Source organism: Hibiscus syriacus, unplaced genomic scaffold (genome assembly GCF_006381635.1).
Source record: "Hibiscus syriacus cultivar Baekdansim isolate YM2019G1 unplaced genomic scaffold, ASM638163v2 tig00110378_pilon, whole genome shotgun sequence".
NCBI lineage: Eukaryota > Viridiplantae > Streptophyta > Magnoliopsida > Malvales > Malvaceae > Hibiscus > Hibiscus syriacus.
The window spans coordinates 498653-512727 of NW_024062712.1; the positions used below are offsets into that span (position 1 = coordinate 498653).

At 37.8% G+C, this 14075-nt stretch overlaps 3 pseudogenes; 2 read left to right on the plus strand and 1 right to left on the minus strand.

Moving 5' to 3' along the window:
• The first annotated feature begins 291 nt into the window (after positions 1 to 291).
• Positions 292 to 1977, plus strand: LOC120121705 (annotated as a pseudogene).
• Positions 1978 to 8804: 6827 nt separating this feature from the next.
• On the plus strand, positions 8805 to 10018 carry LOC120121706 (annotated as a pseudogene).
• A 448-nt stretch (positions 10019 to 10466) lies between these two features.
• LOC120121733 lies at positions 10467 to 12983 on the minus strand (annotated as a pseudogene).
• Between the last annotated feature and the right edge of the window lie 1092 nt (positions 12984 to 14075).

Genomic DNA, 14075 nt, shown 5'->3' on the forward strand with positions numbered 1-14075 from the left:
TAGATATCAACTTAAAATCTAATTTCAATTAAAATTTTATTTTAAAAAAGTTTTTATCATTATTTTACTAACTCGATTGACATCTAATTTAAAACAAAAGAAGAGTATAGATAAGGTGAAGTATGACCAAGCCATTACAATTTAATAGTAATAATTATATATAATGACTGATTTAGAAGATGAAAAGAAGGGGCAACTTGCAAGATTGTTTCGATATTCTATCAAGAAAAGGACTAAATGAAAGCATATATAGGTATTGTATTTATGGAAGTAATATGGTTAGACCAAGTATTAGCCATCAAATATCATGCATGCCTAAGCTAACATTTTCTTATTACAAGTCTACTTGTATATATATATATAGGAGTTATCAGAAGTGAAAGGCAGAAACAAAATGGAGGTACTAAGGAGATGGTTGATGATATCGATGGTTTTAATGATTGTGCAGAGAGGAGAGGGGCAGCTTTCCGAAGATTTCTATGCCAGTTCTTGTCCGAATCTGGAATCCATAGTGAGTCAGCAAGTGTCAACGAAGTTCAGTCAAACCTTCGTTACGGTCCCTGCAACTCTCCGCTTGTTTTTTCATGACTGCTTCGTTGAGGTTTGTATCCTCAATAATACCCAGTTTTTGCTCTTGATTTTATCACATGTTTCAAGCAATAGTTTTATTTTTCTTATCAAATTACTCTCGTGTCGTGTCATCCTTCATGCATGCTTAGTTTTTCCATTGCACGTCAGATAGCGTTAAATTTATGTCGAACTAATCGAATTGAATTTTTAAACTTGAGTCAGAACTGACTAATCTAATTATATTCATATTCCATAATCTTGTATACGATACGAAAAAATAATATGAATATTAAACAAACGTAAGAATTGTCAACTGGCATGCTTGACATAAGGAACCAGTAGCAGTACACCAAGGAGAACTTACAGAGGATGGATCCTCTTTTTTGTTGAACTGAAGTTAAAAATGGCTATTAATCAATTTATTTTGTAGGGTTGTGATGCATCAGTGCTGATTTCATCGCCAAACGGAGATGCCGAAAAGGATGCTCAAGACAATCTCTCCCTTGCAGGGGATGGATTCGACACTGTAATCAAGGCCAAACAGGCAGTTGAAACACAATGCCTGGTGTTGTGTCTTGTGCCGACATCTTGGCCCTGGCTGCCCGGGATGTTGTTGTCCTGGTATGATATTTTACCTCAAAATCACGAGAATGCTATTGCGATTCGAATATTGAACACATTGCTTCTGTTGTTTGAATAATAATAATGTTAGGCCGGAGGGCCTTCATGGGAAGTGGAACTAGGACGTCGAGATGGCCTTATATCACAAGCATCAAGAGTAGCAGGAAATCTACCAGAGCCTGATTTCAACCTCGTCCAGCTCAACACCATGTTTGCTCGAAACGGCCTTACCCAACTCGACATGATTGCCCTCTCAGGGGCTCATACCCTCGGCTTCTCGCACTGCGACCGATTTGCGAATCGTATATATTCCTCTCCGATTGATCCTACTTTGGATCCAGGCTATGCACAGCAATTGATGCAAGCCTGTCCTCGAAATGTCGACCCTAGCATCGCAATCAACATGGATCCCGAAACCCCACGAACTTTCGACAATGTTTATTATCAGAATCTAATTGCCGGAAAGGGTTGTTCACTTCGGATCAAGTGCTCGAAACCGATCCCGATTCCGAACCAACTGTGAGTGATTTCGCTACCAACCAGGGAAACTTCAATGCTGCTTTTATCGCTGCAATGAGGAAACTGGGAAGGGTGAGAGTCAAAACTGGCAATGAAGGAGAAATAAGACTTGATTGCACAGCATTTAACTCATGAAATGAGGATGAAATGAAGGACTAAAATCTAAGCCCAAGTTCTTCCTTTGTTTTGTTTTTGTATTTTCTGGTTTGACATAGATGCTTGAAGATCATCATGAAATAAATATTTGAAAAAAGTATTTTATTGTAATTAATCTTTTCTTCTTCTTTTCTGTGATGCTTGTCAATGCATTTAAAGATGCCATTTATTTTGTAAAACATATTAAAAAAATGAATTCATGACACGCTATTCCAACTTGTCGAGGCCATAAGGGAACTGGGGAGGGTTGTTTTCATTTACTGATTTATAATAAAAAGTAATATAGTAATCCTGAAAATAGCAATAATAATCATAAACATGCATTTGACCATTACAACTGCAATAAAGCGAAACTTAGTGTCGTAACCGTCTTTCGAATGAGCTTAAAATTGGGTTTTGACTTAAACAAATAGGTTAAAGCCGCCACAATCATTTAAAAAAATTAAAGTTGATCGGATACCACCTTACCTGATCAGCGTCTTTACCAAAGATATATCGGATTCGAGAGTCGGTTACAGTCAATGAATGATTAGCACCCTTGTACTGCCCTTACGGTACTAATTTTCCAGTTGTCTTAATTAAGAAAATTATAAGTTAAATTAGAAAAAAAATTCGATCCAAATTACTTACTTTAATTTATTTAAAAGAATACCCTTAAAAAGTCAAGAAGATGTTAGATTGGTAAAACAAAATGCTGAAAAAATATACATGCTGAGAAACTAACATAAATAAAAGCAAATTACACCCATTAAAAACACACAACAAATAAGAAAGTATGTAAAAAAAAGTCAATTTAAAAAAATTAATTGCGGAATTAAATAAAAATAATTACTAAAAAACTAAATTTAGAAGAAAAATAATAAATTAAATAAAAAAAAACTAAAAGAAATAAAAAAAAGAAAAAAGTTGAATAAAAAAAGAAAAGGAAAATGAATAAAAAAAAAAAATGGCTAAATTAAAAAAATGAAATAATATAAAAAACCTAAAAATTAGCTAAATAAAAAGAAAAAATAAAATAAATAATAATAATATTTAAAACAATTTAAAAAGAAGGAAAAGAAATAAAAAAATAAAATTAAAAAACCCATTAAAAGAAGAAAAAGAAATAAAATAAAGAAAGACAACGACAACAACAAAACCTATTCCATATGCAATGGAGTAAGGGGGAGGTAGGGTAGTAGGCTGCCCCCAATGCCAGTTGAGAACAGCTTCCGTAGAAGACCTCCGGTAGTCAGAAAAATTAAAATAAAGATAAAAATCCAATGCATGTATAAATAAATAAATAAATACATAGTTGAACAGTCATCATATGCAGTTTTTATACGTGCGTCTAATGGGAAGTAATCCCTGCAAATAAATCCTATGTAAAAATCTCTGCATATAGACAGTAACGTAATTCCCGGCTAAATTTAGAAAGAGAAAACATGAAGAGAATGATACACAAAAGCCATCGATAGCAAGCTATGAGAAGTAATAAAGTTAAATGGCTTAAAACCTAAACTAAAGCAACACTACTCTGCTGCCCTAATTCTAATCATTCATAAATTCCAATGACAAAAACAAATAAAAAGTAGAACTCATGGAAATTACTACAGAGGCATTAAAAAGAAGACAGAGATGCTACACCCTATAGCTGTAACCCACAACTACTCTGCTACCTTGGTCTTAAGTCTCCATAATTTCTTATCAGAGGTCATGTCCTCGGTAAGAGCTAAATCCTTCAAATCTGATCTCAAGCACTCTAACCACTTCCTCCTTGGTCGTCCTCTCCTTCTGGCACCCTCGATTGTAATCGACTCTACCCTCCTGACCGCATCTGACGGTTGTCGCCTAGGACATGCCCAAACCATCGTAGTCTTCCTCCCTCAATTTTTCGGATACAATCACCACCCCCAAAGACATCTAATTGCAGAGTTTGGTGTCATGTCCCACAAGTCCTACCACATGCCCACCGAAGCATTCTCATTTCTGCGGCCTCCATCCTCCTTTTGTGATCCTTCTTGATTGCCCAACATTATGATCCATACAGCAGCGCTGGTCTAATTGCCATTCTATAAAATTTTCCCTTAAGTTTTAGAGGTACCTTCTTGTCACAAAAAACTCCAGTAGCAGCCCTCCACTTTAGCCATCCCGTCTTTATACGGTGTGTAACGTCATCATCTACACTCCCATCTTTATGTATCATAGACCCTAGGTACTTGAAACAATCATTTGAGGAGAGAACGTGTCCTTCGATGCATACTTCTACATCTTCATCGATTTGGTTCCCACTGAAGTTTGAACATATATACTCTATCTTTTCAATATTGATCCTTAGACCTTTTTCTTCCAAAGCAGTCTTCAGGTAGCCAATCTACTATTAGTTCAGTTTTTGTTTCAGCAACTAGGACAATGTCATCAGCGAAAAGTATACACCATGGGACACCGTCTGGTGTCGCACAATAAATGTCGTCATAATCAAGGCGAAGATGTAAGGGCTAAGAGCCGACCCCTGGTGGAGTCTGATTTCCACCGGGAATGCCTCGGTAGTAGGGGAACGCTATCATACGCCTTCTCAAGGTCAATGAACGTCATGTGAAGATCTCTATTTTTTTCTCTATATTTCTCCATAAGTCGTCGAAGTAGATGAATCGCCTCCGTAGTGGACCTGTCTGGCATAAAACCAAATTGGTTTTCCGAAACCCTAGTAACTTGTCTCAACCTAGCCTCTATCACCCTTTCCCATAGCTTCATGGTATGACTGAGTAGTTTAATACCTTTGTAGTTACACAACGTTGGGGATCTCCTTTATTCTTATAGATTGGTATCACCGTAGACTCTCTCCACTCCTCTGGCATCTTAACAGTCTCTAAAATAATATTAAAGATGTTGGTCAACCACTTAACTCCCTTTTTCTCCTAGGGCCAACCACACAGTGATAGGAATTTGATATGGACCGACAGCTTTGTCCCTCCCCATCTTTCTAAGAGCCATTTTGACTTCCTCACTCCCAATCCTACTAGTAGGGCAGTCATTGGCCGTAGTATGATGGTCGGCAGACCCATTAACAGTTCTATCTGTACAGGGAGAGGCATCGTCATTAAATAAGCCAAAAAAGTAACTACCCCAAACCCTCTTAATATCATGATCTTTCACTAAAAGAACATCATTGTTGTCCTTAATATATATAATGCTACCTAGATCTTTTTTCCTATTGTCCCTGGATTTTACAAGCTTGAAGATGTCGTTTTGTCCTTCTTTGGTGTCTAATCTCTTGTACATTTCCTTGTATGCCTTATCCTTTGCTTTAGCCACTGTTTTCTTGGCTTCCCGCTTTGCCCCCTTGTATCTTTGTTTAGCTCTCAATCTTTCTTCATCGTCATTGCATTGTAGAAACTCCTTGAAGCAAGTTTGCTTTGTTTTCACCTTATCTTGGACTTCGTCGTTCCACCACCACGATTCTTTATGTTCCTTGACCTTCCCTGTCGCCAACCCAAGGGTGTTTTTGCCCACCTCTCTGATGGAATTTGCCATATTTTTCCATAACATGTCTGCATTATTCGAGTTTGTAGGTCCAAAACCTGTAAGAGACAAAACCTTACTCCTAAAGTCATCAGTTGTCGCTCCATGTAAGTTCTTCCAAAGGATCCTAGTAGTTTAGCCCTCCTATGGGTGCTCTGCCCGTGGCGTACGCGGAACACCAAAACCAACAATCTATGTTGTGATGCACATGCCTCTTCAGGGAACACCTTACAGTCAATGCAAGCCCAACGATCCCGATTTCGAACCAGGACGTAGTCGATTTGGGTACAATGTCCCCCGCTATGGAACGTAATCAAGTTCACATCTCTCTTGTTAAAGAAAGAGTTAGTGACCACCATATCGTGTGCAGTAGTAAATTCAAGCAACGTACACCCCTCTTCGTTCCTACTACCAAAACTAAAACCCCCATGAACACCGTCATACCCGTCGATTGCACTACCTATATGGCCATTGAAGTCTCCCCCTATAAAAACTCTTTGGCCCTCCGGAATGCTCCTAAGAACATCATCTAAAGAATCCAGAAGCAGCGTTTCTCCCATCCCTAGGCCAACGTGTGGGGTGTACACTGAAAGGACATTCACCACTTTCCCTTCTATAATAACCTTAATCATCATGATCCTATCACTGTATCTACAAACTTCAACTACATTTTCCTTGAGCCTAGAGGATACCAAGATACCCACCCTATTTCTGAATACCACAACTTGTACCCGTTACACTCTCTGGCGCGAGCCCCTTTCCACCTAGTCTCTTGAATACATGCAAAATCTATTTTCTTATTACTTAGTACGTCGGTCAGCTCCAACAGCCTTGCATTTAATGTACTTACATTCAACGTACAAACTCTAAGTCTAGTCTCTTTGACACCACTCTGTCGATCCCGCCCTTATACGCCCTATGGGATTGGAAATGAAATGATCTCAAGTAATCATCTATAGCCGAAGCTATGAAGAACTATGAAAAATGAATCCAAAGAAGACAGAAGATGCAGAAAAAACTAAACAATCAAAATACACCTACATAGGATACTAGATGAATAAAAATATTAAGGATAATATTTAAAGAAATATTGCAAATAAATCTATAGATTCCTACATTCATGAAAGAAATTTCAGATATGCGAAGACAAAAACACGATTTAACATAGGAAAATGACAGATCAAGAATAAAAAAAAAAAAAATTCCAAAGCAAAACTTGACCAAATACAAAAACAAATCAAACGAAAAACAAAATCAAATACTGGAAAAAGAAAAACCTAGAAACGGATTGAATCGAGAGATTCTTACAGTTCACAGGAAAGAAATTTCAATATGCGAAGACAAAAACACGATTTAACATAAGAAAAATGATATCAAGAATAAGAAATTAGAAAATCCAAAGCAAAACTTGACGAAATGCAAAAAACAAATCAAGAGTTACAAAGCTGAACGAGGAAAGATCTCACCAACGAAAAATCAATAGTTGTAGAAGAACGAACCGCATAAGAAAACCTCCAAGCTCAGATCAAGTAATAACCAGGCCTGACTGAAGAACAACCAGATAACACAACAGCACTCTTAAAAGGAGAGTTAGATTCGTTTCCAAATTATTCTCAAATTTAATTTACCCAATTTTTTTAAAAAAAAGAAGAAAGTAGAACTGAAATTTCAAAATCTGAGCTGATCTGCCAGATTATTTGTAATTTACCCCTTTACCAAGTGAAAACATGCGGAACCCCTAGTGATCCGATCGGGTCAACGGGTCATGGATCGGGTTGGCGGGCTAATATAAAACCCAAAATTGATAACCACATTTCATTCTTCATTCATTTTCAAACCGATCAAACCCCTCCCCATCTTCGTTTTCTCTCAACGTGTTCTTCAAGTTGAAGAACACGGCCGCCTGGGTTCATAGTGAACCCAGAATCGGCCGCGTTCATCGACGACGATTTTTTTTTAAATTTTTTGAAAGCTTTTTGTATCCTCTCTTCATAAATACCTTTAGTTTTTAAAAACAAGCCTCGGGGAGGGCTATATCTGAGAAAAAAATCTCGAAAACCTACCCCCGATCCTTGGCTTTTTGAACCATAAAACCGAGCAAGGTAAAGAAATAAACCTTTTTTTTATTGTGATTCGTCTTTGAAAGTTACAACTTTTCGCTTCGATCTCTTATATTTTCTCGTATTTTCTCCGAGTAATTCTTGTAGGTTTTTCTCTGTGATTTACTGTATATATAGTTTTATGATTTCTATTTTTAGTTCGGTTTTTTTAGATTCATATTAAAACTAAACTACTTTGGGTTGTTTTTTTGTGTCCCATGAGACCACGCCGCCGAGTGACGAGAAAGACGGGTTGTTGGTTGCGCCGAGTGGTGAGTTGCGACTAGGATGAAAACTCTTCAAGTCATCTTGACCGTCAGATGGCTGTTGATCTGACAATCCACGTTATGCGGCGCTGAAGGAAGTGATGTGAACCCTAGCAGGCTTTTGATGTGGATCGTTGGATCTCATCTGGATCCAACGGTGGAGATGCTTGGTAGCTCGGGCAAAAGGAAGGTTAGGGTTTGAAACCCTAATCGATTTGGGTTATTGACTGGGCCGATTCGGGTTGGGCTCCAGATTCGGGTCTGCCACTGTTGGACCATTGTTGGTCTTGGTCTGTAAATAAAAAAGAGGAAAATAAATAGATATGTGTTGTAAATGTATAATGTACACATGTAAATACATATGTAATAAATGGACACAATGTATATGCCCCGCATAGTATATTATAGTATATAGTATAATATGTATATGTATATAATATAAACGTAACACATATATTTATACAACACAAAATACTATAAAATATAATAGACTAATATATTTAAATATAATAATAACAAATAAACAAACCGGACGAAAATATGTGTCTACACCCAAATAATGCTTAATTAAAAAATAAATATTTAAACTACATCTTTTATTCTTTTAAGTTTTAAAATATTTTTTATTGCAACCGTTATCATTTAAGATATGTACAACCGTTAAAAATTCGTCAATCAATCAAAACATGAATAGAAATGATACTTAATTTCTTCCATCCTTTCTTCATTTCTCTCGATTTCGAACCCCTTTTTTCTAATCTTCCAAAGCATTTCACAGCTGACCTGTGACAGTTAGGCATGGCAACTAACGGTATACAAGCAAGAATAAAAGAAATGTTTCCTGTTGCGGGATACACGTTGAGAAAAGGACTTATTCAGGTCAAAGGTCTAAAATAATACATGTTCTTGCTTGATTGCCGAGTTAATAAATGATTATATGATTAGATCATGCGAGTAGTGAATCAAGCATCTTCACTTGCAGTTCTTTGTTTCTTCTTTATATACATTACCGACACTCTGAAATCAGAAGAAAAAATTGTATAGCTAGAGACAAAACAAGCAATGGCGGCGAGGAGGACAGTGTTGATGATATTGTTCCTACTGTACATGATAATGCAAAGGGGACAGGGACAATTATCTGAAACATTTTACAATACTAGTTGTCCGAAAGTGGAATCCATCGTAAGACAAGTGGTGGCAAACAAGATTAGACAGACATTCGTCACCATACCCGCCACCCTGCGTCTGTTCTTCCATGATTGCTTTGTTGAGGTCGGATAATGGATTCTCTCATATTTCCCTTCCATTGATTGCTTTCATATCTTACAACATACGAACTTCTCGTATCATATTTGGTTTCCTTTTGTAGGGTTGTGATGCATCGTGATGATCGCTTCACCCAATGGGGATGCCGAGAAGGATGCTCGGATAATCTTTCGTTGGCCGGAGACGGATTCGATACCGTAATCAAGGCTAAAGCTGCAGTCGAAAAAAGTTGCCCTCGTGTAGTCTCCTGCGCCGATATATTGGCTATTGCCACCAGGGATGTTATAGGACTGGTAAGGAATGATGCCGAATACAGTGGTTTGATTCATTGTTACAGTTATGGCATTACAGAACTCGTGTGTCCCAATTGTAGGCTGGTGGCCCTTCATTCAAAGTTGAATTGGGACGACGTGATGGCCTTATTTCAATGGCGTCCAGGGTAGCTGGTAATCTACCAGAGCCTAATTTCAACCTCACTCAACTCAACGCAATTTTCGCCAAGAACAACCTTAATCAGATCGATATGATTGCACTCTCGGGAGCTCATACTTTAGGCTTCGCTCACTGTACTCGCTTCGCGAATAGGTTATACTCGTTTTCTCCATCGTCGGCCGTCGATCCGGATCTCAATTCAACCTACGCACAGCAGTTAATGCAATCTTGCCCTCAAAATGTTGACCCCCAGATCGCCATTAACATGGATCCTGTAACCCCACGAACATTCGATAACTCGTATTTCAAGAATCTAGTCAACAAGATAGGGTTGTTTACTTCAGATGAAGTGCTCTTCACTAACAAAGCATCTCAAGCTACCGTGGTTGATTTTGCCAACAACCCTGGTAATTTCAATGGAGCTTTCGTTGCAGCAATGAGGAAACTTGGAAGGGTGGGGGTTAAGACCGGCACAGCAGGACAGATCAGGGTTGACTGCACAGCCTTCAATTCTTGAAAGAGGAGTTTTCGACAGTAAAATAAAAGTAAAACAGATTCTTCTGTCTGTCTTTGTGTCTTGTTGTTCATCTCTTTCTTATCTGGTGCCATTGTTGTTAAGAATTATACAATAAAAAGGCTTTATTTTCCAACAACATATCTATGTCTGTCTTTTTGTCTGAGAAAAAAAAATGCAGGTTTGCTTCCTTGTTTATGATGATTCAAAAAGTCATCCATAGTTCCATGCACATGTATTTGATCTTTGATTATAAAATCACTTCACAGACCTCCGATGTTTACCATGAAATTGTGCAAATTTGTTTATGTTCCACGTTCACATACTGTCAAGTTGTCCTCAAGTAAACCGAAAATTTTCCCGTCCGACAAACAGAGATAAAACTTGGTTAACACTGCATTTTCCATCTTCATTCGAGAATAGCCAATCCGGACTCGATGCAATATTTCAAAAAATGAAAACCAAATTTCCATAATCATGAGATGAAAGCGTAATCCAGAATCTAGATAAACCAATAAGAACTTGCATCATTTAGAATCAAACCGAGTTAAAATGAGGAGTTGATATACACCAGTTGAACACTCAAAAGCAGTCTTTTCACAAATAAATGGAATCACTGAAGTAGATTATAAAAGCCAAGACTAGAATCTAAATGTGTTTTGGTTTTCAAACATGCTCTGCACACCTACATGACAATATCAATATCACCAATTCAAGGAAAACTCTTGCAGTCTCAGTTTTGGTGCCAAAACATCACTGTAAAACGGATGAAATATTCATAAAAAGACCCCTCCTAGATCTCATCCTTGGAGTCAAGTGCGAGATTTTCCATAAAGGTTGGCGTAAACAGACTTGGCACGATACACAAGTATCAAGCTTAAAAGAGCTGCAACTACGCAGAATCCTGACATAATCATGGAAGTCAGAAAGAAGCATACAGAACCTTCACACTTAAGCGGTTCTTCGACCGCAAGCATCCCTGACAAAATTGAACCTGAAACCTGAGTCAGGATATGATGTCGAAGTGCTTGCTTCTCCGCTTCACGGTCATAAATACTGCTAGCAATTACACCAGAGAAGACCAGTGAACCAGCAGGATTGGCCAGCGTGAGGAAATTGTACAGAGCGTCAAACTTTTTCAAGCCGAATAACTCGGAGGCAACTGCTGGCACTATTGCTCAGTGGGCACCATAGCCAAATCCTATCAACAGAGTGCCAGTGTACATTGCTCCGGGCCATCCATACCAAAGAAGACGTGGCCAACAGCCATAACAAGCTGGGCCACATCCATAGATATCGGCCTCGAATTAGCAAAATACCTATAGAGTGATATCATAACAAAGTAAGAAAACGAAGCAGAACCATTATTAAAGACTAATGGTATTGGCATACAGGTGAAAATGATATCCACATGTACCTCACAATAATCTCCGAGAAGTAACCCCCACCAACACGACCGAGAAAGTTCCAAATGCTGATCATGGATACAAAAATATGAGTATTATCGTACCCGAGAGACTGACTCATCTGACCAAGATTATCTATCACTGTTAAATATGTAGACTTGCTTCCAGCATCGGAAAGGCATAAACGAATTGCTCAGTTGCGAGCAAAACTGTTCCAAGCTGCTGCTGAAGGAGCAGTGAGGGTGAAAAGAAGGAGAGGTCCTCATCGAGGGGAGGACTTTACCTTGATGGAGGCTTTGATCAAATCGGACTTGTGGCTTATCTTTTTCTCTCTGCTGCTAGGTTTGGGATTGGGATTGACACTGGCACACACTATATATAAATGTAAAACTTAAACCATCAGATGGCCTCATTTTGTCTATGACCTCCAACAGGTCTGATCATGAACATTAGAGCAATAATGACCATCGCTTGCCCGACTGTAACCATAAATATTAAGGCCGCTTGATCTGGGAAGTTAATCATTGTGTATATCTGAGTCAAAATTGCACCGCTATAACCAGCAAAGCCCTTGAGAATTCCTACCACAGGACCCCGGCTTTTCAGGAAGTTTTGCACACAAGAAACCAGGGAAGCTGTATTAAAGATGCACATCTGCATACTGAGACGAATTAACCGTCTAACCCTAATATTACAAACACTTTCTGTAGATACAGTACTTTTTGGACATAGTTGAAAGCCATAGCTTGAAATCATTTTTACTAGAAGATGAACAAATCAGTCACCTTAATTTACCACCTCAAATCCACATACATATTGACTTCTGATTTTCCAGAACAATAATAAGTAATTTATGCTTCTTGCATTGACATACATACATACATACATACATACATTTTCTACTCGAATAACTTCTATGAATCAGAAATGGAATAAGTAATCAATACTAAAGCCTTAAAATGAACAAGTAATGACTCAACATGCAGCAAAGATGGCTACAGTTTCATAGGAGATTGAAAGACCAAACTTCTTAAGTTCAAAATAAACAGAGGATCAAACCATGTCCAGGCAAATAGCAGGGAAACAAAAAGATAGAACTAAGTGAAGAAAGAAATCAACAATAAAACTTTAAAATTTCAGGTATGAAATCGATACTTACAGCCCACAAAGGCAAAACTGGAGCTCTCCCAGTGACAATCAACCAAACCCAACCATAACCAATAAGATTCTGCAAAGCACCAACAAGCAAATCTCCCCATAAAAGCAATATCTCAGATAAGCTCCCAGCTAAGAACCCAACACTATTTCCAAAATCTTTAGCCACACCCAGCCTCGAAAGCTGCCTTTCGTTATAATATTCAATGAACTCTTTATAACTGGTGATATGCTACCAAATACATACCCAACACCAGCACAAGATTGAATCCACATTTCACCAACGAAAACCAGCCATCTATTATTCACAAAAGCTTGAACGCTTTCTTTCAATTTTCCCATTACTCTGTGACACCAAAAACCACCACCAGAAGAAGAAGATATTGGCTTCAGCCCAATGCTCGTCAAGCAAGCCAAGTCTATGAAAAAACGGATTTTTAAATGAAAAAACAGATCCTTTTAAAGGCGGAAACTTTGTGGGTTTTATTGTGGAATTCGAGTTAATTTATACTAATAATAATAAATTCATCTTGAAAATTATTATCTAGGTGACTAGTGTTAAAACGATTGTACTAAAATCACCTAAGGTAGATTCTCAGGAAAGAGTAGAGAGTCACAATGGTCCCTCTTAAAACTCACACTCTTTAGACATAACTACCAAGACAAGTAATTTTAATATGACAATAATTAACAATAATTATACCCGACAATAGCTATTAAATAGACATAAAAGAGAACACCAAAATTTAACGAGATTAGGCCAAAATTATGCTACGTCCTCGAACACTATTAAAATAATATTTCACTAATAGAGGAAATATTACAAAGAGAGAAATATTACAAATAGCCTTTAATATAGAATAAGACTTATATTTGTGGGATGCTAAACTAAGGAGGAGGAGGGCTCTATTTATAACAAAAGATTTCCCTCCTCCTTATACAAAACCAATGTGGATTCAAAATTTGCCAAAAAACCAACAAATCTCCACCTTAGCAAATTCCACACACATCTCTAAAAAAAATTCAATCTTCAGTAGTGTTTGTAAATTCATCTTTCAATTTGTAACAATATTGACCAAACTTGACCGTAGTTACCACTTTTGTCAACATATCGCAGGATTCTCAGTGGTCCAAATCTTCTGGATTATGACTCACCTTCTTCTAGAATCTCTCGTACAAAGTGATATCGAACATCGATGTGTTTCATCCTTTCATAGTAAACCTGGTTCGTTGCTAAATGAATAGCACTCTGACTGTCACATTGCACTTTGATGTGCTTTTGTTCCAATCCCAATTCACCAAGCAACCCTTGAAGCCAAATTGCCTCCTTCACAGTCTCTGTAACTGTCATATATTCTACCTCTGTAGTAGACAAAGCCACTGTTGACTGTAAGGTGGACTTCCAACTGACTGGTGCTTTTGCAAATGTAAACACATAACCAGTAGTTGATCGACGCTTGTCTAAATCACCTGCATAGTCTGAATCATAATACCCAACTACACACTGATCATCTTGTTTGTCTTGCTGAAAGACCAAACCAACATCTACAGTGTTCAGAATATACCGTAG